We start from the raw sequence: 25,136 nt of genomic DNA on the forward strand, positions 1-25,136 counted from the left end.
TGACCCCTGTGTTCCTCTCATATCCCACAACGAACCCATCAATGGACCTTTCTGGCTCCGTTTTAACACATGTGTGGGATCAGTCACCTTCCACCTACATTGCAACCACCGTGGTCCACACCACCACCACTTCTGGCCTAGATACCTATAAGAGATGTCAAACTGGTCTCCCTCCTCCTTTGTCCCCGACGCAGTAGGCAGGGTGATCCCGCTAAATAAGTCACCCGATGTCATCCCTCTGCATCAAAACTCTGGAAGGACACCCTGTCTCACTCAGGCCTGTGAGGCTCTGTCCGCTCTGGACCATTAGTGCCTCTCTGCCCTCCTCCCCCCTCCCCTCCCCTCCCTTCCCCAGCTCCCTCCGCTTCACCCATGGGGCCTCCCTGCTCTTACCTGGCCTGGGCACCAGTTCTTCCTGGTCCCCAGGAAGGCATGTCCCCTCTCCGTACAGCTGACTTCCTTAACTTTTCACGTCTTTCCTTCCGTGTCACCTTCTTGTGAGGCCTACCTTTCCTACATCACTTAATACTGCGTCTCGCCCCCGGCCTGTGTATTCTCAACCCCCCTGACTTGGCTTTACTTTCCCCTTTTACCTGGTGCTTATAGACCATTTACTTCCTCATTATGTTTGCTTCTGACCTGTCCCTCCCTCTTAGAACTTAAGCCTCAAAGAGACAGGAAAGCTGTCTTGTCTTTGGATATCACCGGGGCCTAGAACGAGCCTGTTACACAGTAGGCCCTCATTAACATCTGTGGAATAGACGAAGGAGCGACTGCACGTGGGAGTGCAGAGACACCCAGGTCCTGCTCAAGGTCAGAGCCTGTTTTGAGCCCACCCTTGCACTGACTTCAGAGTACTGCAGGCTCCCGGCAGAGTGCGGAGGTCGGAGCTAAAGCATCCCCTTGTCTGATGGAAGACGCAGATTATTTCCTCCTGTTTTTTTCATCTCTGCAGTGTGTTTCCACACCCACCTCCCCCGTCACGAACCAGACCAAAGTTCATTGTCCAGAGAGCTCAGGACAAACGTTTGCAGCCCAGAGCCTCTCTTGTCACAGGGCCTGTGTCCACCTGGACCCCACCCAGCTGATGAGGACCGTGCGGGATGGGCACGGGGCCCAAGTGCTCCTGGCTGAGGGGCTCAAGGAGGGAAGGCAGCACGACCGAAGATGCCATCCCTGAGTCCCAGCTCTAAGATGTCAGCACATCCACCGGGTCAACTTTGCACACTTCTTGTTCCTCCCGCCAACAATGGGGCCGGTCGGCCCAGTGGACATGTCTCCATCCCCTAGTACAGTAAGAGATGCCATTTCTCTGCCCCCAGCGGGCCCACTTGCAGCTGGGAGTCTGCGGCTGGTGTGGGCGGTGACCGGCAGCTGTGAGTTTGCTCATGTCTCTTGATCTCTGGGGCAGCCATGCCTCCCCGCCCCCCGCCTCCATATCTTCTCTGAGCTCCCAGGGCCTCTCTGTCTTCAGGGATCCTCAGTCACTCAGTTCCTTCCGGTTCCTTCCTTCCTTCCTTCCTTCCTTCCTTCCTTCCGGGGAGCAAGTCCGCTCCCAAGGCTGGGCACCCAATCAATCTCTCCAGAGCTTGATTACGTCACAGGCCCGGGGCCCGCCCCCGCCTCCCCATTGGCTCTTCCTCCTCTCTCCCAGGTGAGGCGCCGCCTCCAGTAACTAGTGATGAATCCAGGCAGCAAAAGGGAAGATGTGGGACTGGCTCCCAAAATCCAGGAAGAAAGACCAGAATCCAGCAACCAGTCCAGTGTGCGTTGTAGTGTAACAGACACTCTAGCGCGGATGGTCCCTGACTTATGATCGTTTGACGGGCAGTTTTTTTAACTTTACGATCTTGCAAAAGTGATGGGCGTTTGGTAGAAACCGTCCTGCGAGTTTTGCATGTGGCTTTCTTCCCGGCACTGGCCGTCTGCAGCGTGGGACCCTCCCGAAGCTGGGCGGCGGCAGCCAGCGATCACGAGGGTGGACAGACGGCGCTGTAATTCCGTCCTGCACCCACACACCCCTGCTGTCTCTCCCTCTCAGTGCAGCATCCGGCAAACTACATGCATTATTAAGCACTTTATTCTAAAACAGGCTTGCTGTGAGGTGATGCTGCCCAACTGTCGGCCAGTGTGAGTGTCGTGAGCACGTGTAAGGTCGGCCAGGCTAAGCCATGACGTTCTGTAGGTCAGGCGTAATAAGTGCGTTTCGACCTAATGATATTTTCAGCTTAGGATGGGTTTATTGGGAAATGACCCCGTCGTAAGTCAAGGAAGATCTGTGTACTTGGGTCATCAAACCTGAGGCTTCAACTCTCCTCCCCCAAGTCAGCACATACACAGTGTTCCTGACATCTGTCTGCCTCTGCCATCTGCATGGCCAACCGTCCATGCATCACCCTCTCTCTCCTCAAGCAGGAGACAACCTGGACAACCCACCTGTGGTCCAGCTTCCTCCTCTGTCCCCTGTAGTCCATTCCCTGCACAGCAGCCAGAGTGGTCAGGCCCTTCCCTCACCTCTGAATCCCCTCCCCTTAGAAGCGGGTTCACATGTAGCTTTAGCTTCGCAGCCTGCCATGCGGCCTGGGCCCCTTCCAAGGTCTTGGCTGGGGGCAGCAATGTGGGTGATGCACATCATCAATTGAACATTCGTTGGGCTCCAATTTGCTCAAGAACATTCTCGTTTTGGTACCACGGTGTTCAAAAAACCCGCGTATATTTTACGCTCACATGTTACCGTTCAGGCCAGCCATGTGTCAGATGCCCAACAGGCACCTGTGACTAGTGGCTACCATATCAGAGAGCGCAGGACAGAGAATTTGTCAGACAGTTTAAAATATTGTACAGTTACGGAAAAACCTGTTTGAAAAATTATATTCAATCATACAGGGCAAAGCTCATAAAATGAAAGTGAAAAAGATCGTGTACAAAACCGAATCAAGTCTGAGCCCACTGTTGTTAGATATAAAAATATGCATATGTTTATTTGAGCGTGTAAATTGATGTGCCTACTGCAAAGAAATTGGAGCAAAATCCTAACAGGGACCATCTAAGGAAAATGAATTATAGCAAACTTAATTTCTCCCCTTCATATTTGTTCAGTGTCAGCATGTGTTACTTTCAGAGTCAGCGGGGAAATTATGTTATTTTTAAAGAGTTCAAGGTGTGTTCTCCCATCTCTTGCCATGACCTGACTTCAGTGATCATTTGTGGATGTGTGGTGCTGGGTTAGAGGACTGGTTCCAGTCCTGCACTCTGTATTCATGCACTTTCCATATGACAAGTTTCCTCCTACAGAAGGCAGAGCGAGCCTTGGCCTCTTGACTTCGGCGTCAGCCCACGTCTTTTGGTCAATGTGGAAGTGACAGTTGTCGGTTCTGAGTCAAGGGTGTAAGAAGGATCACATGGTCTTGTGTGCCCTCTTGCACCTCTGCCATTGCCATGGAAAGCTGATGCCCTGTCCAGCCCACTGGTCCCAGGAGGGCGGGCCAGACCTGCGCCCACTCTGCTGGTTAGAGCTGTCAACCGGTAGACGTGTGAGAAATGCATGCTTGCTGTAGAACATCACATTGATTTGGGGCTGTTTGTTACAAGGCTCTAGCTGACTAATGCAGTGTTGCTGCACTGCTTCACACGTGCTCAAATGTAATCAGGAAGGCAGAACTTGATCGGAATTATACATTAGAAAGCTGAAATCAATGACACTCTACAAAATTCAAAAACAAAACCAAACCAACACCTAAGGATCTCCAAGGCAAAAGAAGTCCAGGCCATACCCTCGGGAGACTTGGCTTCATTTCACACACTCCTGGTTACCAAGACCTAAAGTCACTGAATGAAAAGTCCTTATTCTTAGGGATCATAAATTCCTGGGGGTGCCGAAATGGAAACCTCTGAGATTCTCAGCATAAGAGTACATTTTTTTCCTCTTAGAAAAATTATAAGCATCCATTGTAGAAAATACAAAGGAAAGAGAAAAACACTCTTAATCCTCTCACCAAAGTATTGTCAAACCTCTGTCAAACACTGGTGTATATATGTTTTTCCCACAAAAAGGAGAGCATCCTGTATCTTCGGTTCTAAAATCTTCTGTTTGTAGCCACTGCATCATAAACATCTTCCCTTCCCATCTCATATCTTCTGCAGAATCATTTCTAATTGCCGAATTCTTGCCTAGTTGTCCGCAGAAGGGATGTGTCGTAAATAACTTCACCTAACTCCTGGGGTAGCTTGTGCAATTTATACCCAGTTGTTAACTATCACAAGCAACATCCTATATATTTGATATTCACGTACATCGCTGATTGTTTCTGAGGGTTAAATTCTTGGAGGTGGATCACTGGGCTGGGCTCTGCGTATTTACCAGCTCTTGAGCCGAAGTACCCCTTGAATCAGCATCCTCTAAAGTGCGGGTAGCTTGACTATATCAGATCGTCTCAGCCCGAGACCAGGAGCCTGAGAGGAAGAAGCAGTGGGAAAGGAAAGTTATAAGGGTGTCAATGTGTGGAAAGCGCCAGAGAAATGGATTAAGGCTTATGCATTTAGGGCTGGTGGGACGTGTAAAGGCACTTCCTTTATTCGATCCCTGAATAAAGGGATTCCAAGGGGGCCCTGAGGCCAACTCTACATCTGGACCAACTTCAGAGCTAAACTCCCTGGAGCTGTGGCTCCCTGCCCCCCACTGATGATTCCTGCAAGGAGACCGAGACAACGTGTTGACTGTTGGTAGTCTCCCTTCCCCTTGCTCAGGTAGGTCTTTGTCTCAGGTCCACTGGCTACTCCCATGATTCTGTCTCACTCTAGTGTGACGTGTAGAGGGAAAAGCCAGGGGCCCAGGTGCACGCTCAGGAGCCTGAGTTTGGCTATTAACCCACTGGGTCTCCTGGGACATCATTTCACCTTTCCAGAGGTGGAAGAGACTGTCCACCTGTTCACCAAACATCGTTCTTCTTCTCCTTGGGTACAGGGCAAGACTCCATCTCCCAGACTCCTTTGCAGGGAGATGGGATCATGTGACTGCCTTCCAGGCAATAGAATTTGAGTGGAAGAGACATGTGCTGCTTCCATGCCAGGTCCTTGAGAGCCTTGTTCAAGCTTTTTACCTTTCTGCCAGCCTGACACAGATGAGCAGGAAGACCTCAGCTTCAAAAGCCAGGTGCTGAAAATGGCAGAGCCATAAGAGGACAGGGGCCTGGGTCCAGGATCACCCTCTGGGGTAGAGTCACCCACCAATCAGCGAGATTTATTCTTTACATGAGAAAGACATCAATTTGTGTCATGTTGGACCCTTATGTGCTAGGCTTTGGTTTTCAGAGCAGCAAACATTGTCCTTAATAATACCCAGGGCTTGGGGCACCTGGGTGGCTCAGTCGGTTAAGTGTCCGACTTCGGCTCAGGTCATGATCTCGCGGTCCGTGAGTTCGAGCCCCGCGTCGGGCTCTGTGCTGACAGCTCAGAGCCTGGAGCCTGTTTCAGATTCTGTGTCTCCCTCTCTCTCTGCCCCTCCCCTGCTCATGCTCTGTCTCTCTCTCTCTGTCTCAGAAATAAATAAACATTAAAAAATTAAAAAAAAAATACCCAGGGCTTTATTGCCTCATCTATAGGGAGGAGAAGGAAAGAAGGGGGGCAGTATTCATTGAGGGTATGTTTTGCTGTGCGAGACCTTGTGATCCACATATGACGGACATTTGCCCTTTAATCCCCGACAACGAAACCATGACCTATTTCTATCCCCGTTTTCCTAGGGCCTTGAATGAGCCAGAATTCAAGCTCAGGTCTCCCAGATCCTGACATTCCCGGATCCTGCTGGTACGTGTCCCTCCAGGTGAGCAGAGAGGTGAGGTGTGTGTGGCTGGAGTCCTCAGGTTAGGGGGTTGGCTTACCACACTCCGGTTTCCTGGTCCGTCCCAGAGACAGGAGCCATCACATGGGGTCACCTGAGGACGCTTTTCTTGATTATATTCAAGAACAGCAGTTTCTTCGCCTCCACCATTGCCCTCCAAAGCTCTGCCTTGCTGGGGGGAATTGGGACGCTGTCACCGTTTTTCATTGTTACCCAGGGAGCCAAACTGCCTTTGATGTTTTATTGACCTGACTTTCTTCTTCAAAGGTCCCCTATCAACTGGCGCTCTGGTTTGTACCAATTTGATGAGATGAGCTCCCTCCCAAAGGAGAAATGGGACTGGAAACTATCTAAGAGAGCAGGAAAAAGGTGTGATTTTATTTGGGGCCACTTTGGAGGGGGGGGCGTGTTCTGGCCCGAGGGAGTCGGTTCCCCAGAGGTTTGTGTGAGAATTCCCAGCAGAAGCAGGGAAGCAGCTGGAAGGTCCAGCTGTGGCTGGTACATCTGGCAGATAAAAAGAGCTGAGGGGGACAATGTCTCCAGGAGGACGGTCTGTGTCTTCTCCACGGGACCCCTATGTGCGGGAGCCCTGGTGACGAGGGCTCCTATCTCCCCCACCAGCTCTGCTCTCTGTGACCTGCCCCCAACCTCCCCCAGGACTTCATGCACCTCTTTGTACAACTTCAACTCAAACAAGACTGTTAATTTTCGCCAAATAAAGTCAACGGCCGTTGCTGGCTTTGCCGGTTCATTTTAGAGCCAGAGGGGACTCTGGATGTTTATAGCGTCTGGCCCTTCAGAGACCATGCCTTGTTGACTGCTCAAACACTTCTGATGGGCCTGCCTTGTGTTTGGAGAGCGTTCCTGATGCCCTTAGCACACATTCGAGGTCAGCCGCGTGCTGTGATCCCCAGGGCACCTCCAGGCTTGCCTCGGGCCTCTGTGCTGTGTAGACCCTCCCCCCTGATTGTAGTATGAATTGTCCTAATGCATGAGGCACCTCCCCACTTCTGGGACCTTCCACCAGTGTCTCCCATCTCTGCAGTCCCTGTCCTCCCTTCCCACCTGGTGAAATTCTCAGCCCTCACCGAAGACTAGCTTGGGCGTCACCTGCCTCCAGAAGCCTTCCCTGATCCCTCCAGGAAAAACAAACTCCTCCGTCTTTCGTGCTTCAAACACCCCTGTCAGAAAATAGGGAGTCTTGACTCGTGTCTTTGGTTTGCCACTCCTTCCCACAGAGAGAGTGAGCCGCTTTAAGTTAAGGGCTATCTGTTCATTATCATTGTGTTCTTAGCTCAAGTCTCTGTTGGAGGGACAGGCAGAAGAGCGTAGCATATAGAAGCGTTGAGTAACAGTCTCATTAGGCAACTGAGAGGAATAGAGAAGAAGAGGAAGAGAATTTTAAAAATAGGAACTGGTATCACATGGAATCTTTTCAGTTTCTAGAAACACAAAAAAATAACACCGACTTCCCAAAATAATGGAGGGAGTCGGCTGGCTCACAGAACTAAAAAGTTCTGGATAAGGACTTCAGGAGTGGTTTGATCATGGTGTCGGGTTAAATTTTTTTTTTTTTTTTTTTTTAAATAGTGCTCTCCATTGTAGCCACCTTCACATATTGATTTCGACCTCAGGCTAGCTTCATTCATGGTGACAAGGTGGCGACATCAGGTTTCACTTTTATGTTCCCATTCCAGCTATTCAAAAAGACAGAGAACATCCATGTCCCATAATTCTCAGGAAGAAAATCCTAAGCTTTACACTGATTTGAATACCTCTGAATCAACTGTTGTGGCAAGGAGAATGTGATTCCTGAGTGACCCAGCTCAATCATGTCCCACCTCAGTCCCTCGGGATGGTCAGTCCCACCCAGCCTGCACGCCTGCACACAATGGGGGATTTAAAAACGTGGATTTCACGGGGTGCCTGGGGGGCTCAGTGGGTTAAGCGTCCAACTCTTGATTTCAGCCCGCGTCATGATCTTGTGGTTCGTGGGTCTGAGCCCCGCCTCAAGCCCTGTGCTGACAGTGCGGAGCCTGCCTAAGTTTCTCTCTCTCTCTCTCTCTCTGCCCCTCCCCCACATGCTCCCTTTCTCTTTCTCTCAAAATAAATAAACTTTAAAAAAAGAACCCATGAATTTCAGTCTTCCTTTCTTCTTTCGTCCCGCAAACAAACAGCATACAGCTGTGATAATTCGGGTTCTGTGCTGGGTGTTGAAGGCACCTGTAAGATTGGAACAAGATGGGGACCTCAAGCTGCTGACAGTCCTACGGAAAGAGATTCGGAAAATTATTTTGCAGGCAATGAGGAGCCACGAGGGAATTTTGAGCCTCCGAATGGCTGTATTAGCTACCTACTGCCGTGTAACAAAAGACCTCAAAACCTGGCAGGTTAACACAGCAAACGTCGATTCTCTCATAGTTTCTGTGGGGCAAGAATCTGGGCACGGGTGACAGGCAGCCTCCAGCTCAAGGTCTCTGACGTGTCTGCGAGCCAGACGTTGGCCAGCGCTGTCCCATCTCAGAGCCGTTGAGGGGAGGGTCTGTTTCCAGACTCACTCTTGTGCACCGATGTCTCCACTTACGACACGGCAGCTGTTTCCCCCCACGATTAGCAATCTGAGGCAGAGTGAGAACGGGGTGGGGCCGTGCCTGGGTGGCTGAATCGGTTAAGCATCCGATTCTCGGTTTCGGCTCAGGTCACGAGCTCACAGTGCATGGGATCGAGCCCCCGCATCAGACTCTGCGCTGTCAGCGGGGAGCCTGCTTGGGATTCTCTCTCCCCCCCTCTCTCGCTGCCCCTCCCTCCCTCCCTCTCTCTGTCTCTCTCGAAATAAAAAAAAAAAAACTAAAAAAAATTTTTGTGAAAGAAAGAGTGAGAATGAGCCCCCCGAACCTGCTACTAGGAACGAATCCCATCCTTCCTGGCAGGTTCTGACAGGAGTGAAACGGTACGCTTAGTCCCCCCGCCCCAAGGGGGAGTGGGTTACACAAAAGTGTGAATACCAGGAAGGGAGGGTCGTGGGGGAGCATCTAAAAGGCGGCTTACTCCAAGGACTGACCGGTGGCTCAGCGTCCCAGGCAGCCACATTACATCATCCCACAAGAATAGTAATGAATAAAGGAGGAGTTAGAAGCTGGCAGGAGAAAATTACGTGGGACTGGATGGAATTGTTTAGTCATTCCAAAACCACTTACTGAGTGCCCGTTGTGAGCCAGGATTGTGGTGGGTGTCGGGGCCGTGGCTGTGCCCCCGTCTCCCCACCAGTATCTAGCAAGAAGTGTCCGGAAGTCTAGCGGGAGGTAGGTGGTGTCTAGAAGGAAGAAAAGTTGAACAAGACATTCACCTTGAGTGTTGCAGAAAAGGACGAGGGTCAAAACTCGGAACAACGCCCTCCACCTTGCCAAACCTGCTTGAGGAGTCAAGGAAGGCTTCCTGGAGGAAGAATAATTTCAAGTGAGCCCTGAGGGAGGAGGAGGGGAACAGGGGGGGTGGGTGGGAGGGTGCAGCGGGGAAGGGGTGGACAGAGGGCAGCACAGGGTGGCCTGGGTGTAGACCTGGGGTGTGGGCCTCTGTCTCCATCATTCCTGTCCCCTCCCCATATCTGTCACCTCATCCTTTAGGACTCAGCTCAAAGATCCCCTTCTCAGAGAGGCCCCTCTTGGCAGTCCAAGGTCATCACAGACAGACTCCATACATCTCCCTGTCGCACTTTCTTCCTCGCGCCTCTCTTGCCCAGCACACTCCTGTCCCGCGTTGTTCTCCTATCCTTCCTGCCTCGCCACTCCGGGCTCCTGGGGGCACAGCCCTCTCCGTTCACTGCCGCGCCCCAGGCCCCACGCAAGCCCGCACGTAGTAGGGCCTCAGTAAGCCTGATGGTGGGAGCAGACCTGAGCTGGCCCTTCTCTAATGTCACATGTTTTCTCCCTGGGGACTGACCCCTCTCCTGAGCTGCCTGAACCCCGGCCCCTCCCTCGACTCTCCCCTGCAGCCCGAAGCAGCTCAGAGCCCACGGGCCTGGCCCCTGGCATGTTTTATAGCTCCTCTCTGGACTCCTAATAGCAGCCACATTTTGCGAGTTTGGAGAAGGAGCGTTAAGGCCAGTCAAGTGGATAAATCACATCTCTTCAATGGGCCAAACACGGATTTACACAATAGCCTGTGACAAACGCGTCTTCGGGGGCAACCTGGCAGGAAATATCCCTTTTTCCGAAGGGCTCGTGGCCCAGGGAGAAACAAGAGGACTTTTGAAGGAGTCTAATTATTGCCTGTTTTGTAGGAGTCTAATTATTGTCTGTTTTGTAGGAGTCTAATTGTTGCCTGTTTTGTAGGAGTCTAAGTATTGCCTGTTTTGTAGGAGTATAATTATTGTCTGTTTTGTAGGAGTCTAATTATTGTCTGTTTTGTAGGAGTCTAATTCTTGTCTGTTTTGTAGGAGTCTAATTATTGTCTGTTTTGTAGGAGTCTAATTGTTGTCTGTTTTGTAGGAGTCTATTGTCTGTTTTGTAGGAGTCTAATTATTGTCTGTTTTGTAGGAGTTTAATTATTACCTGTTTTGTAGGAGTCTAATTAGTGCTGCTGCTGACAGGCCGGAGTGCCAGCGTGGCCTCCCGCTCACGTTCACGTGCACTAACACACCAGGGGCAACAAGGCGTTTGGAAGGATGGAAAGGGCGAGGATTATGGGCCCATCTCGTGCCCTAACGGCCCCTCAGGGAGCTACAGGACTGTGTGATTCCCTGATGTCCCTGCTCAACAACATCCCGAGGGGCCCCTGGCTCCCATTCCTGCCCCTCAACCTGTCCTACCTCCCTACACTCCGGAAGTCCCTGCCCAGATGTGGCCCTCCCTGCCCTGCTGGTCTCCTGTCATCCCATCCCTGGCTCAGCCTGGGTCCTATTCCTCATCCCCTGTCACCCTGGTGGGGGAATTCAGGACCCTGCACGGTTGTCCTGCCTCCACTCCGTCTCCACTGCCTCCGCTTTGGACCAAACCCCATCACACTCCACCGGACCCGGCAGTAGCCCCCAGTGTGTCCCCCATCCAGGTTTGCCCCCATGTCCCACCCTCGCCCACGAAGACAGGGAGATCTTAGCAAAACATTGGATCGAAAATTAAGCCCTGCTGAGATCTTCCCGCCCGCCATGGGGGAGGGTGAAAGGGGGTGCCCATATGCATGGGGGACACATTGAGGGTCACTGCAGGGTCCAGTAAGGGATTGTGCTCTGGACTGAAGGTTCATGTCCCTGCCCTCCCCCCAGTTCATATGTTGAAGTTCTAACCCCTGATGTGATGGCATTGGGAGGTGGGGCCTTTGGGAGGTAGTTAGGTTTAGCGAGGTCATCAGGGCGGGTAATGGGACTAGTGTCCTCAGGAGAAGAAGAAGAGAGACCGGAGTTCGCTCCCCTTGCTACACAAGAAGAGGTCATGTCAGCCCACGGCAAGACGGCGGCCGTCTCCAAGCCAGGAAGCGAGTCCTCAGCAGGAACCATGCTGCCGACACCTTGATCTTGGGCTTCTCGGCCTTCGGAACTTCAGCGGGCAGTAACTGTCCTAGCCACCCACTTGACAGTCTATTTCGTCCTGACGGCCCAGGCAGGCGAAGACACACCGTGAACCCGAATCGTCATCCAGGGTACCGTTGAGAAGGCTGAGGTGCCAGTGGGCGGGTCCTCGTGCGAGGTCATCGGCCGGCAAGGGCAGAGAAGGGGGTCACACCCAAGCAGCCTGGTGCCCCACCATGCTCTGGACTCTTGTGCCGAACCACCTCCCTGCCATCCACTAGGTCCGGGTGTAGCCAGATGGGGCTCTAAGCGTGGCTCTGCCCCTCGCCAGCTGAGTGTGAGTCTGCCCCTGGGTTTCCAGAAGGCTCAGCAGGGGAAAGCGGGAGGGCTGATTCAAGGTAGGGGCCATGGGTGCACGGAGGCCTCATCCCTCTCCCTCCTCTTACCTCCCCCAGCTCTGCCTGCAGCCACCAAGGTCTGACTTGTGCTGAGACCACGGTCTGCACATCCAGGAGCGATGTGCACCTTGTACCCTCTCCCGACAGAGACCCTTGGCCCTCTTGGCTCCCCTCTTGGGGGAGTGACCGGAGGAAGTGTCCTGCGTGGGGTCTAGAATGGGTTTGGGGCCCTCAGGCCAGGAACTCTAGGAGCCTGGACCGGCAGGGCAGGGTGTGGGCGGGGAGCTGTGGGGTCAGAGCAGGGCTCTCCAACCTGGGGACTCACTCCGGGCCTACAAGTGGGTTACCTTAAACGTTGGTCCCCTTCCTCCCCCATCCCCCTCATCCCCAGGGCTTCCAGAAGCCACCCGTGCCCACCCCACCCCTGCCTCCGTCAGCTCAGCCCCACCCCTGCCTCCCTCGGCTCAGGCTGGCCCGTCTCAGCGCCCCCCCACCCCCGCCCCGGTCCGCTCAGCTCTGCTCATCACGGAGCGTGGCGGATGGATCCTTATCAAAAAAAAAAATCTCCGTGTGGGTTTTTCCCACGTGGCAATCCTTCAGCCGCTCACTGCACGACTCCCCGGGGCATTTCACAGCAAGGGGAAGGGACAGAAACAAGTCACCCTGGCATTTTATTGAGATACATCGTGAGAGTCCGCCGGGCTGAGCTGTTTAACGTGCCCCTTCGCCTGCCGCCAATATCGTGGGTGCCGCTGACGAGTCAAGTGTCCCTTATCTTGTCGACGTGTCTGCGCGGAGAGAGGGGCTTCATTTCCACCTCCCCCGACTCCCCGGGATTCAGATCGCAGGGGAGTCTTCGTCCCCGGCTCCATCCTGGGACAACGGCCATCCTATGCGCTTCCGGCTCTCTCGGGAGCAGCGCCCTGGAAGGCTCGCGATGTATCTTTCCTTGCTGCCTCCTGTGGGCACGGACGAGGGAATGACGCGTGCTGACCGGCAGCTACGTGCAGGCTCTATTGGCGAGCTGTCGTGGGTCACGCTCCCCCAACACGAAGAGGCCTCTAACAGGAAGCATCGACTTGGCTCGCAGAAGCTGTCTTTGGGGCCAGAAACGCAGGCTGGGGTCATGGGAAGCACACGGGGACAGGATCAGATCTGCACCCTCCTGGGCTAGCTGGGTGCCCTCGAGCAACGCACTTGACCTCTCTGAGCCTTGCTTTCCTCGTGTCTGTGGGGAAGTCAGGGCGGTCCTCAGGGCCAAGGCAAGGGGGTATCAGCGCCTATGAAAGCTCGGAGCCCAGTGTTGTCCTTCGTCCCACACAGCTTTCCTGTGTGTCCTGGGCCCCACGCCCGTCACCCTGATCCCCTCAAGCCTGGAGCCCCGGAGGACTACCCACTAGGTAGAACAGCACGGAAGCAGGAACCCGGCCCGTCCCCACCACCCTGCACCTGAGACACTGCCTCGCACATTCCAGGCACCCGGGACATATTTGTTGAATGAGCGAAATATTCCTGTTTTATAGACGAGGCAGCTGACAGCCGACAGTCAGGGCAGCCGAGATCCGTCCGGGTATGCAGGGCTCCGAATTCAGCAGGACACCTCAGTGGGTGTTTCTTGGGTGCTTTGGGAGGGACCTTCCGGCTGGGGAAACCTGGGACTTCCTGGCCTGCCCTGGCTCAGCTCTCACCCATAGATGGGCAAGGCGGGTCTGGGAGGGACAAGCAGGGGTCACACGGGGTGGGTCCCAGGAGCTCATGACCTGTGGGCACGGTGTTGAGGAGGGCACGGCTGGAGGTCCCTTTCCTTCCCGGGGCCTCAGCCCCAACCCCCTGCCTCGGCAGGAGTGGGCCAGACATGCAAAGCCAGCCTCGGGGCGGGGGCTCTGCTCCCTTCCAGGCGGAGGTGCTGGGATTTCTCTCCTGCCCTGGACATCTCAGACGCACTCAGCCTAGTGTGAAATGACCCTCATAAGAAACGCCTCGTTCCAGAAAGCTCTTCTGAGATGCAGACTCTGACCAGTTCTCCTGTCCCCACGGAGGCCCAGAGCAATTTGTACTTGATTAAAATGTTACAGGTCGCAATGTGACCCATTTTCAGTCTTTCATCGGTTCTGCCTCCCTCACTTCTCACGACCTACGAGTTTCCGCCGCTTTTCTGCCTCCTGTCCTCACTCTGCGCTTACGGGGCAAAGTCCCTTTATGTCCCTCTCCTCCTACCCTCCCCGCCCCCCCCCCCCCAGCCCAGATCCTCCTGTATGTCCCCCACTGTGCGAGGCCCCAGGAACACAACGGTGCTTGAGACGACCACAGTCCTCGCCCACCCTCCTAGAATTTCTGGTCTGGAGGGGAACTGACAGGGAGGTGATTAAAACATGACCCCCTCCCGCCAACCTCTGGGGTCCAAGTCGGCCTCCCTCAAAGGACCCCGGCGGGGTGGTGCTGGGGGCCTGGCACCAGCCAAGCCTCCCCAGGGATGCTCCCAGGCTGCTGTGGGAGCACAAGAGTGTGTGCGTGGCTTCATCCTGCAGGCGGGGGACAGCTTCCCCCGAGGAGATCACGCCTGAGCTGAGCGGGAGCCTGAATGGGTGTGACCACGGGCAAGAGGGCAAACGAACACCAGGGCAGAGCATGTCAGGGGGCTCACTCCAAAGTCATACGTATTCAGTGGATGAGGAAGCCTGTAACAAAGCTAACCACAACTCTCCTTTACTTGCGATGCTCCGAGGGCCCCGCCATTCTCGGGATAAAGACTCAAATCTTTAACCTGGCGTTGGAGGCCATACGTGGTCTGGCCTGGGCCCCCCCTTCTCCAGACACCCCACCCACCCACCCACCCACTGCCTGCCCTTCAGCCACACAGGTCTTAAATCTCCTCGTGGTCTCCAAGGGCCACCCACCTCCGGCTGGCCTCAGGGCCTTTGCACATGCTGTTGTAATAGCCCTCCAACCACTCTTAAGGGTTCGCCTGCCTCAACTCACTTACTTTCTTTGAGATTCGCAGACCACCGACCTTGGGGAGGGAAGGACTCACCTTTCCGCTAAGATGAGGCCGGACTCCGTTCAGAAACAGCAGCCACAGATGCCAACAAGCCTGTTCGGGTTCGTGCCGACACATGACTAGCCACCTGGGTGCCCGCTTCTCCTGCACGAAGGTCCCTCCTCTTTCCTGTGCCATCCCCTTGAGACTCCCTGGCTTCGCAGGGTGCCTGGGTGGCTCAGTCGGTTAAGCGTTCGACTTCGGCTCAGGTCGCGATCTCGCGATTCATGAGCTCGAGCCCCGAGTCAGGCTCTGTGCTGATGGCTCGGATCTCGGAGCCCGCTTCGGATTCTGGGTCTCCCTTCGTTCTCTGCCCCTCCCCCGCTCACGCTCTGTCTCTCTCTCTCTCTCTCTCTCTTTCCCAAAAATGAATAAACTTAAAAGAATTTTTTTAAGCTCGCTGGCTTCGCCTGGACAGGGTAGGTGGTCTTTGAGACATCAGTCCACCATCTTCCTGAACAAAGCAACCTTTCCTTTCCCACAAGTGCCTGTCTTTTGAGTGCTGATTTCCCAGCGGACGGAGAACAGCCAAGCCTGAGTTCGGGGCCGGTTCTGTCAGGTAACCCCATTCCCCTGACAGATATTTCCTCCTCTTCCTCCAGAAGAGGAGACATCTCGTCCTCAGGAAAGGGTTGTCCAGGCTTCCCTGACCCTCAATCTCTGTTATATACCCTTATGGCACGGGGACCCTGTTCTTTAGGCCCATGTCACTGTATTTAATTGTGTGGTTTTCGTTTTTTTTTTTTTTTTTGTAAAGCAGGCTCCACACCCAGAGTGGGGTTCGAACTCACCACCCCAAGATCAAGAGTCCCACGCTCCACCAACTGAGCCAGCCAGGCACCCCTAATTGTGTGGTTGTGGATTAACCTCATCTGCCCTTCTAGAGGGTAAGCTCCGTGGGGCAGCCACCAGGGTGGTTTGGCTCACTGTCAGTTTCCCTAACGCAGTGGCTGTCCCCTAGCAGGTGCCACACAAGTCGGCTGAGTAAATAAATGAATACTGTCCCTGCAGTCTCTCTCTGTCCCTGTACTTGTACCAAGGCAGGCTGTCCACGAAGGGCTGGAACCTGTCTCAGTCATCCCAATGGCCTGGTCTGCGCCTAACTGGGATCCGTAAATATCTTTTGAAGGAAAAGATGAAGGGAGGAAGGGAGGGGGGATTTGGGGTTTGAAGACTGGCTGACTCAACTTCCGGTCCAGTCTGGAAAGTCGGGGTGGGGGGGCAGGGAGGGGACACAGCCCACACACACAGGCATCTGCCCTCAAAATAGCTGCTTCTCTGGCTCCGCCCACTCACCCAGAGTCCTCACAGCCCCTCCCCTGGAGCATCCACCTGCTGTGTGTTTTCCTGCCTGGTGGGGGTTTACTTCTATAGGCTCATTACCCGGAAGTGGGGTTCAGGGGAAGAGCAGGGAGGGAAAGGGACCCCTATCCCGGACTGGGGATATAATGAGGGGGGTTCTTACCTCCCTGGGATGCTGCTCCCTCGGGAGATTTGCAAGGGAAATGGCAGGGCCCCAGGCAGTGCAGGTGCCCTGCGAGGAGACGCTGCGGGATTGGGGCGCACAGTGTGTGGGGCTGATGCGCTGACGGAACGTGGTCTGATGGCTTCCTCGGGACGCGGGTGAGACCGCTGTCCCCGCACTGCAGACGGGCAAGGACGCTGCCCTCCTCGCTCCCGTTCAGCAGCACCTGGGACAGAAGCCAAGAGAACAGAGGTCCCAGGAGCTCCTGCTCCGCCCTGCCCACCACCCCCTACCTGGGAGCCGCCTCCAACCTGGGAGGGACTCAACTCCACCTGCTCTGGGGAGAGGTTCCTGGGGCACCTGCTCCAGAAGGCCTTGAACCTCCTCATGGAGAATTCCAGAGCCAGAGGCCTAAAGAACTGGGGGCAGCAAACTAGGAGCTGCTTGATCCCCCCATGTGCTCTTCTCTGGTCTGTCCTTCAGGGCCCAGCCTGGTCTCCCCCTCCTCCAGGAAGCCCTCCCTGATGCCTCCAGCCCATGCTGCCCTCTTCCTTTCCTACCTCCTCTCCCATGTTCTGTGGGGCAGGGTAGGGTCAGGGGGAGGAGCCTGGGCCTTAGTGGTGGACGCCTGGGCTTTGGACCTGCTCCGCCATCCCGAGCTGTGCGACCTTGGCCAAATCATTTGACTTCCCTGGGACCCCATCTCCTCCATGTAAAATGGGGGCACTAATAGCAGAGAAAACTATCATGCTGTTTCCCCTTTGTTTCCAGGTCCGCCTCCTTCGTGGGCTAACGAGGTTGTCTATAGTAGGGACTGTATTTCCTGGATCAAACCACACTTTCTCTTTCCAGAGAGCTGCTCACTTTCTTTTTCAGAGATTTCACTGGTAGTAGTTCCCGACAGCTGGCCTGAGACATCAGAAATGAGAGGAGATGTGGTTTCAGGAGGATCAAAGACAGACCTCGCGGGCCGCCCCCGGATTAATCCGCGCAGCCCGCACGGGCACCTACTGTGGGCTGGGCCCTGGGCTTGCGGCTTTGCCGAGGATGCTGGTGCCCAGCAGGCTTATAATTCTTGGCTGTTCTTCTGCCGCCCTTGCCGCTGCTGCTGGTGACACTCCCCGTCCCGTCCCGTGTCCCCTCTCCCGCCATCAGGTTTCTCTCCTGACCCGCCGTTGGCCCGTCTCCCCCAAGGCTCTGTCCTCCAGGAGGGGCTTCACTCCTTGTCACTGGCTCAGTTCATCCTAAGACCCCCATCTCTGGGGAGGGACATATTTTTTGTTCCTTTGTTTGTTGTTTGCTCAGGGCTTTATCTTGCTCAGCGCCCCCTGGGGGTGAAGGGTCCCTGCAGCCAGGAAACCGTGATGGGCGTGTGACTGGGGGTCTTCCGGTTTCTGGTGATGGCGTTCACGGTTCAAAAGCAGGACAATGTCCTTCGTCATCCCGCGAGGAGAGACGACTGTCAGGGTAGGGCTTGTGCCGTTTCCCACAAACATCTGAGCAAGACCTTCCTGCCCAGAAGCAGATTCGGGGACCCCTGGGGAGGAGGCCCCAGGAGATCATTCGGTCCCACCCTTCATGGCACAGTTGGGGAAACTGAGGCCCAGAGTGTGGATGTGACCTACCCCAGGTCACTCAGTGAGTGGCCGGCAGAGCAGGGACCAGGACTCGTGTTGCGGACCCATGGCTGATGCTGTCCCCGCTCCCTTAGTGATGCGAATCCCAAGTCTGGAGCAGAGGAGGGGGGGCTGGAGGAAAGGCATGGACTTGGGTGGAGGGGATGGAATTAAGCCTATGGGGTGAATGCCTCACGCTGGGGCCCCCCCGGGCTCTGGAGGGGACAGTGACTGAACAGTCCTGATTGAAGGCAGTGCATAGACTTGAACCCAATGTCATGGCGACCCCGGGTGAGATGGTCCCAGGCACCTGATAAAAGGAGGGGAGATAATGGCCAATGTTGTCTGTTGTCAAAAAGTTGCCAACTATTTTTTTTTTTTTTTTTTTGGAAGGGTCTGTCTTTTACGATGAAATCATGTCATTCTTACTCTTTTGCAGGGAAACTTTCTTTTAGGAAAGGAATTTAAGAGTCAACGTTAGTTTCTCCTTTGAACTTTCTCTGTAGCTGTGGGAGAGTTTTGTACCCGCAGGACCTCGTCAGGCCTGCAGTTCGGTAACGTGTGCGGTGTCTAACGTCCCTGTGCCCTGACGGGGCAGGGCCTGAGGTGCAGGCTCCAGGTGGCCGTGACCAGCTCAGCCGTGGGGAGCCGGGCTTAGGCCTGGGCAGGGCTGGAGGCGGGGGTGGGCAGCGGGCTGTGGCAACCGCCTGGTCCAGGGCAGCATGCATGGGAGTCGAGGTAAGTGGGCAGATTTGAGAAAAGGATCTGTCCGGACACACCCACACCTCCAGGACATCCCGAAGGCTCTGACGTGGGGGGTGTTGGTGCCTGAGCCCAAAGGGCGGGGGCTTGTCGGCTGGGGAGGAGCAGCTCAGGGGAGGAAACGCCGTCCTGCTTGGGACAGCAAGGTTTAAGATGCCGGCCAGGCCTCCATGAAAATGCAGAGCGGGCAGAGGGGGACCCGGTTAGGAGCTCAGAGAACTTGGGGCTGGCACGACCAACCCGCACTCACCGGCTTCCAGAACACAGAAGAACCCGAGCATGTCGGTCACAGCAGCAGAATGAGGGCTGGATCCCCGGGTGCCCGTGCTGGCATGTAGCCCCCTGGCACCCAGCGAGGGGGGTCGTGGGGGAAATTTAAAGGGTTTACAACCTGTTTGCAGGCTTTTAGAGCAATTCCCTGATGTTGGACAAGATACTCAACCTCTCCGTGCCTCAGTTTCCTCATCTGTGAAGAGGGTCGTGAGAGCCCCCCTCCCCGGCTGGGGGTGGGGATGAACCCGTGTCAAGCACTTCAGGTGATGCCTGGTGCCCACGCTGTCATGAGGGTGTTTGCTGGGACTGATGCTCCTTCCGGTCCCCATGCCCGGGGGCTTCCTCCTGTCCTGAGAACTTCTAGGCGGTGGGTGGTCAGGACCATCCCTCCCGTTGAAGAGGCTGAATCCAAGGAGGTGAAGTGGCTTCTTCAAGGTCATGTGGCTGAGCTGGTGCGTGAGATCTGGGATCTCAGACAGAAGTCTGACTTCAGAGCTCACCTGGTGCCCAGTGCTGTGTCTGACCCGTGGTGGGGCTGCCCTAGAGCACCGGCCTGAGTGAGCCCAGGCCCAGGGGTCCACGGGAGACCCCAGATGCTGGGCAGAGAACAGCCCCACCTGCGCCCACATGGCCAAGGCTAACTGGGAGGGGTGCCCTCCGTCCCACCTCTTCCTACCTCGGCCTGAAGGCTCGGCTCACAAAGGCCCTTCTCGGTCCCTTCTGCCTCTGCTGGGCTCGCAGCGGCCCCATCATTAGCCCTGCCTTGCAGTGAGTGGGGGATTGGCACCCTGTGTTAAAATCCATGTCTGGATGAGCCCTTGGATGGAGGAATTAACTCATGTACACACAGAAAATCTCCGCAGACTTGTCTTCTAATATTTATTCTGGAAACTGGAACATGCAGATGAGGCCAGCGCCTAACTCTGAAGCTGCAACAAAAACTGGCATTCTCCATGCCACAAAGAGCCACATATACATCCACTTCGTGAGTCAGGGGGAAACTCACGTCCAGTGGATGGAAGGTTCCGGCAGGTGCTTCCCAGCAGCAAAGACCACCACACTGGAATGCCTGCCTCTAAGGACCTGAATGACAGCTTTCAAATCCCGCAGTCTTAAATTCCCAAGTCTTAATAGAATCTTAAAACTACAAAAGCATGAGTCAGAATCCCAGAATCTTAGGTTCTCAAGTCTTAAATCTTTTACTTTAATGGATTTTTTGCAGTGTAAAATATTGAGTGAGAATCATAGAATCTGAACTTCATGTCACATCAAGGAATCTTGGGATTTCCAGGACTGTAATTATCAGCTTGCTGAGGTGCCCAACCCACAGGCAAATCCCCTCTCCAGTGCTCCAACATGTGGCCTTGAAGCCTCAGATCATACTCTAGTGTTACTTTCTCCAGGAAGCCCTCCCCCACTGGATGGGAGCTCCATCACAGGGTCTCATGGTTCCATCTGTGTTGCTCTGTCCGCCCTGCCACAGGTGCTATTTTGCATTTATTTTCATGCTTATATCACTGAGTTTGTCTCCCCCTTTTTCCCATACTGTAAACCCCATGAGAGTGTGGTTGGTCTGTGTTGCTCATTGCAGGATCCCGAGCACAGGGCATGACACATAGCAGATGCCCACTCAATATCTGCTTAATGAGTGACTAAACTAGTGAATGATTTGGATGGATGATGATGGATGATGAATGGATGGATGGATGGATGGATGAATGGATGGATGGATGATGGAAGATGGAGGATGGTTGGATAGATGAATGGATGGATGGATGGGTGGATGGATGGTTGGATGGATGGATGATGGATGATGGTTGGATGGATGGATGATGGTTGGATGGATGGTTGGATGGATGGATGGATGGATGGATGAATGGATGGATGATGGATGATGAATGGCTGGATGGATGGTGGATGATGGTTGGATGGATGGATGGTTGGATGGTTGGATGGATGGAAGGGTGGATGGATGAATGGATGATGGTTGGATGGATGGATGGGTGGATGGATGGATGGGTGGATGAATGGATGGATGGATGGATGGTTGGATGGATGGATGATGGATGATGGTTGGATGGATGGATGGGTGGATGGATGTGTGGATGGATGGATGGGTGGATGGATGATGAATGGATGGTTGGTTGGATGGATGGGTGGATGATGGATGATGGGTGATGAATGGATGGATGGATGATGGTTGGCTCCCAGAGCCCTTGCTCTTCCCACAAGTATACACGGACACCCACTTCCCTGCCCCCAGTTGCAACAAAGCTGCCACAAAGGCTGGTCAGGAGACATATGCTATGTGGGCTCAGTCAGGCTTCTGAGCTTCTCTGACCCTTGGTTTTCTCATCTGTAGGCCGGGGACATAAGGCTGCTCTAAGGGCCAAATGCAGGATGTAAATCAAGGGCACGTGTGGAGTGGCATCCACCCACCAGGCTGCTTCATTTGGAGAAAGGACTTCCATTCTCTCTTTGAGCCCAGAGACTTTTCTGTCTTCTCAATGTGCCATGGGATAGGAAGAACAGTAGGGCCAGGAGCCAAAGTTGCCCGTGCCTGGATGCTCTCCTCTGCCGCAGCCTCACTGTGCATTTTGGGTGAATCACTGCACCTCTCTGACCCTCTCTCTCTCTGTGTCTATAAGACAGAGACAATTATACTTGTCTCTAAATGAGAGCTGGGCAGCCACACTGAAATGGTGCCTCAAAGTCCTTCTAGGACGCAGAGTGTAAAACACGGGAGGGAGTGTGAAAAATAAGGCCAGAGAGAGCTGTCTTTGCCATGCTGTGTGAGAGGCCCAGATTGACATGTGGGCACGGTGTCCCAGTTGGAAGAAAACACTTCATTACCGAACAAATTTTCCTAAAATTGATTGCATGGCCTGTTCTCTGCGGTTTTTAATTGCAAAACCAATTAGCATTTTGGCAACAGGGAAGGAAGACAGCACTCAGATTGGCTTTACAAACTCTGCCTTTTATGGTGGCCACAGCAGGCACCCAAAGCAGGTCCATGGAGCACAGCCACGGCAGGGAGGCCACTCCCATCCTCAGGGCAAGAAGAACTCCTGAGACTCAGGGAGACTGGGGTGGACAGACCCCTCAGAGCAGGCGAGTTGAGCAGCCATAGGTCAGCCAAAGGAGCGGACAGTCCCCAGTGGTGGCCAGAAGTGGCCCAACATCAATGCCCTTCTCCCCCAGTTTCCATGGCTGTTTCCCACATCTGACCCCATGTATATGTCTTCAAACCAAGCCTGCTCCATGAAAGCACATCCACTTTGTTTGCTGCCGCGTCCCTGGGCCTGGGGTGGACACATTATCTGCGTTAACGTGAATGATGAAAACATGAAGAAGCGAAGGAGGGAAACTCAGCTTATTGGAAGGAATTTTTAAAACCAAGCTGATCCTGGTGGGGGGCAGCCTCAGGAGGAGGGGGGCTTTGCTCTCTCATCAGGAGTGTTTTGAAGGACCCCAGAAGATCCATGAAGGAAGGAGATGGAAGAGACGTGGGTGTTGGCTGGGGGTCAGAATATGTTTGTCCTTGTGACCTTGGGCCTTCCCCACTCATGACCCCCCTCCTCCTCCTGTGCTCAGAGATTCTGGACTCCTCTGTCTCTCTGATGGAGGCCGTGATTGTTTTTTTACCACTCCAACCTAAGTTCAAGTCCACCTGCCACACTGATTGCTGGAAACTCGGAGGAGACAGCTTGCCTCCCTGTGCCTTCTCCGTGACATTCGTAAAATGAGACTAGTAATTCCTTCAGCCTCTGTGGGCTATGGAGAATGGATAGGAAAGAAGTGCTTTGTAGAAGATTTTACACACACGCACACACACTCACATGGAGTTCATTAACGTTCTCAGAGCGTTCCGATCTACCCCATGAATGCACATGCTATGGATTGTATCAGAAATTCTGCTGGGAAAGAGCCCAGGCAGCCAGACTCCAAGGGCCAGAGTGCAGCACGGCCCCCATTAAAGCTTCCTGCTTAAGTCACCCATGGAGGGGAGCGGGAGGCACAGGGGGCAAGAGAGGGAGGGGATAGAGATAGGGGGATGGGTTCTACTCCCTTTTTCCCGGAAACCTCACTCCCTTGCTTGGGTTGATGCATCATATTCAGGGAAGAGCATCGTGTCCCCTCAGCATAAGCCGTGGGTGACAGGATAAAGCCCAGGGCCAGCCGGGGGCGCAGGGACCCATCACAGTTCATCACTGGTGTGCCAGTAAGCACACGGGCCCGAGAGCCTCTGGCTGGGCAGGGGCTGGTGCCGGTGGCCAGAGAGGGACAGCAGGTGAGTCAGGAGAGGCCCTGCATTCGAGGAGTCTTTGAGGAGCCGTTCCTCCTGCCTGGTGTTTGCCCTTCCCAGATGCTGGAGGCAGAAGCAGGCAAGTGCACATGGGCTGGGGTCCTAGCAGCCTCTCAGCTGTCTGTCCTTGGCTAGGTAGCTTCGGCTTTAGGAGACATAGATCTGAAGACTCTTACTGGGGCAGGATCCAGTGGAGTGGAGTCACTGGGACTTCCTGCAGGAGGGCCCCGGGTTGGCCCCGGGTTGGCCCCGGGTTGGCCCCGGGTGGGGAACGCTTCATGGGGTTCACTCAGCAGTGGGGTAGGAGTCTCCTGTCCTCTCCAGAGGCAGGCATGTGGAATCTTCAGGGCCTTAGGAAGGATTTTTCAGGGGGACAGTCAATGGCCTAAGTCCATGCCTGCTGTCCTACCCCACCCCATCCCAGCCGCTCACAGAAGAGGCAAGTGTGGATAGAGAGCCAGCACACCAGGGTCCAAGCTCTACCTCCTCTATTTACCTTGAATACCTACCAAGACTGCCTCAGCCTTCTTACCTGTACAATGGCGCTGATGCGGTTACCAACCTCAGAGAGGTGACCTACAAAGCTCTTGGGGCTCCCTTGACAACCAGACAAATAACCCTGAAGCCAGAGACTAAAAGCCCCAGCCTCAGGCCAGACTCAGCTCCCTCAGTTCAGCGCATATGAAGGGCTTGAGTCAGCCAGATCTGGGTTCAAATCCTGGCTCAGTGTCTTAGCTTTGTGACATCGGACGTGTCACTCAATCAAGGCCGATGGTCTAGGGGAGGCCTCTCCTCCTTCCCCCTCCTCCTCCGCCTCTTCCCTCCTCTCCTTCTCCTTCCCGCCTCCTCCCCCATCCTTCTTATCATTCCCTCTGCACATACTGAATTTTATGTAATTGGAGTCATACAATTTATTCAGCTATTCAGGGTTTTTTTTTTTTTAACTCCCCATACATCATCAGCATTTTCCCCCATCACTGAAAGTTCCTCAAAAGCATGATGTTAACAGCCTCATAATTGCACCTGATTTAGATGCGCCAGCAATGACCTCGCCATCATCAACCATCAGGTGCGTGGAGGATGGAGGTCTTTCTTCGTGCACATCAGGCCGTGATGGCTGTTCTGGGCCCTGTGTCCTTGGGGCCCTGACCCCGACCTCAGCACGGTTCCTGCAGGTGGAATCAGGACATCGAGGAAAGCGATGTTTCTCAGGCTCGGGGGCTTTGTCACCCAATTGCCTTCCTGAAAGTTGCCCGGATATCACCTCCCACCCAAGTCCATCAGCCCATGAAGGTGGTGTCTCCCCACCCACAGCCCCAGCCTGTGGCACCTGTTTCCCAGCCACAGAAGCCTCAGATATTCGGGTATCTGGAAGCCTCAGGACAAGGATGAGAGGCAGCTGGGGCCGGACACCTTTGCAGGAGTCTCAGGTGCTGGTCCCATCCCAGCTGACAGGTCACTACCCGGGCTTCCGTCCAAGTTGCTCCCTGGGCCCCGTGTGGTACCATGGACAGCGCACGGCTTTTGGTATCAGTCCCCTGGGTTGTAGCCCCCAGTCAAGTCCCTGTGAGAGCTGGGCAAGCTCTCTGAACACCTGTCTCTTCTGTAAAATGGAGGCGAACTCATCCACCTTACGAGATGCCCTGGAGAGCTGTATAGACACTGTTTAGAGGGCCTGGCCCAGAGCGGGTGCTTGGTTAAGAGTGAACTCTCATCTTCCCATGAAGAGGAAACTCTCTGCAGCTACTCCCCTCTCTCTACTCACTGCTCCTCAAGGATCAGAGCCACATGGCAGCTGAGGGTGGTGCTGGGCCCTGGGCTCCCTCCCCACTTGCCCCTCACAGGGTTTACCATTGCTAATCCCTTGCAGGTATTATCCCATCTCCACGCATGTTTCTTGGAAGGTTCTGACTAACAGAGTGTGGTCCGAGGAGGGA

The 25,136-nt window shown here is 54.4% G+C and overlaps 1 long non-coding RNA gene across 2 annotated transcripts; it reads left to right on the top strand.

The window, feature by feature from the left end:
- The first annotated feature begins 1,688 nt into the window (after positions 1-1,688).
- Positions 1,689-6,573, top strand: LOC122227681. 2 transcript variants are annotated; one of them, XR_006206193.1, is made up of 5 exons: positions 1,703-1,765; positions 4,964-5,152; positions 5,742-5,821; positions 6,107-6,208; positions 6,461-6,573. It is a non-coding gene; the product is annotated as an uncharacterized LOC122227681 (long non-coding RNA). The 2 variants fall into 2 exon arrangements; XR_006206192.1 differs by lacking the exon at positions 4,964-5,152 and having other exon boundaries at positions 1,689-2,181.
- Positions 6,574-25,136: the final 18,563 nt, after the last annotated feature.

Source organism: Panthera leo, chromosome C1 (assembly GCF_018350215.1).
Source record: "Panthera leo isolate Ple1 chromosome C1, P.leo_Ple1_pat1.1, whole genome shotgun sequence".
NCBI lineage: Eukaryota > Metazoa > Chordata > Mammalia > Carnivora > Felidae > Panthera > Panthera leo.